A 1,712-nucleotide genomic window follows, 5' to 3' on the forward strand; every position below is an offset into this window, starting at 1 on the left:
GGTGGGCAGATCACGAGGTCAGGAGATCGAGACCATCCTGGCTAACACGGTGAAACCCCGTCTCTGCTAAAACCACAAAAAATTAGCCTGGCATGGTGGCGGGTGCCTGTTGTCCCAGTTACTAGGGAGGCTGAGGCAGGAGAATGGCATGAACCCAGGAGGTGGAGCTTGCAGTGAGCCAAGATCGCACCACTGCACTCCAGCCTGGGCGACAGAGCAAGACCCTGTTTCAAAAAAAAAAAAAAAGAACAAGAACAAGAATTGTAGAGAAGGTCCCACACACTTGCAAACAACCAAATCTCTCGAGAATTCACTCACTATTGCAAGGACAGCACCAAGCCGTGCAGGATCTGCTCACATGATCCAATCACCTCCCACCAAGCCCCACCTCCAACAGTAGGGATTATAATTCTATGTGAGATTTAAAGGGGAAAATATCCAAACTGTATCATCACTGTGCTACAGATGGAAAAAGAAAGGCACAGAAGATTGAATTGCTTGAGGTAGTATGTGCTAAAGATGGAACTTTATCCATGATAGTTCACTTTCAACACCCAAGCTCTTAACCCTTATGGTATCAACTCACTTTTAGTCATAGTGATTTGGGTACCATCATACTTTAGAAATTTAGAGTGTTGTGTATGTGTTGTTGAATTTTTAGGATTAACAAATAGGTGTGGTCACTTCAGCAGCACGTATACTAAAATTGGAATGATATAGAGAAGATAAGCATGGACCATGTGCAAGGATGACACACAAATTCATGAAGCGTCCCATATTTTATATCCATATCAATTGGAAGTCATTACATGAGGAAGAGACAGCTCAGAGGTTTGTTAAAATAAGCAAAACACAAAGGCAGAAAGTATCTGAGAAAAAGTAGACATTTGATCATCAATGTATTTCCAAACATTTAGAGAGTAGTTTAATTATTGAAACATAATCAAGGAATATTAAGAAAGCACTGAATTGCTTTAATGCTTTTAAAGATTGCCTTAGGATTTATAGTGCACATCTCTAATTAATAATGGTCTATATCCAGGTAATAGCATCTCACATGTAATATAAACCAGTAGAACAATATATTCCACACTTTTCCCTGGTATGTTTGTGTTTTTGTCATTTTATGTTTTACTGGTATATATGGTATAAATACACAATACATTGCTACTACTTTTGCTTTAGACAGCTTTTTTTTAATGTAATTTCAATTAAAAATTATATTTTACTTAAAAAAGTACGTACATTATTGAAAAGTTATTTTTCAACACAAGTCTTTGTGCTGAAAATAATTTAGAAATTATTAGAAAATTTTTAAAATAATTTTTCAGCAAAAGTTATATCTCAAGTTTTATTGTAATTTTTATTTTCTTCTCTTTCATGGAAATGATATATTTTCCACTTCTATTACCAATTCCTATCTTATAGCGTGTGCATTCTTCTTTGTTCAATTAATTGTTAGGTCTTACTGGTTCACTTCTCTTTTTGCATAAACTTTTTATAAATTATTATGTAGTATTTAACTTTTCACAATATGAGTCCAATATTTTTCCAAAAGATTTTCTGCCATCGAAGTTTGAATGATTTTATGTACAGATGATTTTACCATTTTATTTAGTCAAAAAATATTTCCTTTAGTAATTTTTTCTCTACTCTTACAAATCTCTCTAATTTAGAGGACAGAAAGACAGTAATCACTCCAGGCCACTGAA

The 1,712-nt window shown here is 34.6% G+C and overlaps 1 non-coding gene across 1 annotated transcript; it reads left to right on the top strand.

Annotated features, from left to right (window-relative positions):
- Positions 1–676: 676 nt before the first annotated feature.
- LOC117073790 lies at positions 677–783 on the top strand. Its single transcript, XR_004433359.1, has one exon. It is a non-coding gene; the product is annotated as a U6 spliceosomal RNA (small nuclear RNA).
- The last annotated feature ends 929 nt before the right edge of the window (positions 784–1,712 follow it).

This window comes from Trachypithecus francoisi, unplaced genomic scaffold, assembly GCF_009764315.1.
Source record: "Trachypithecus francoisi isolate TF-2019V2 unplaced genomic scaffold, Tfra_2.0 Lachesis_group4, whole genome shotgun sequence".
NCBI lineage: Eukaryota > Metazoa > Chordata > Mammalia > Primates > Cercopithecidae > Trachypithecus > Trachypithecus francoisi.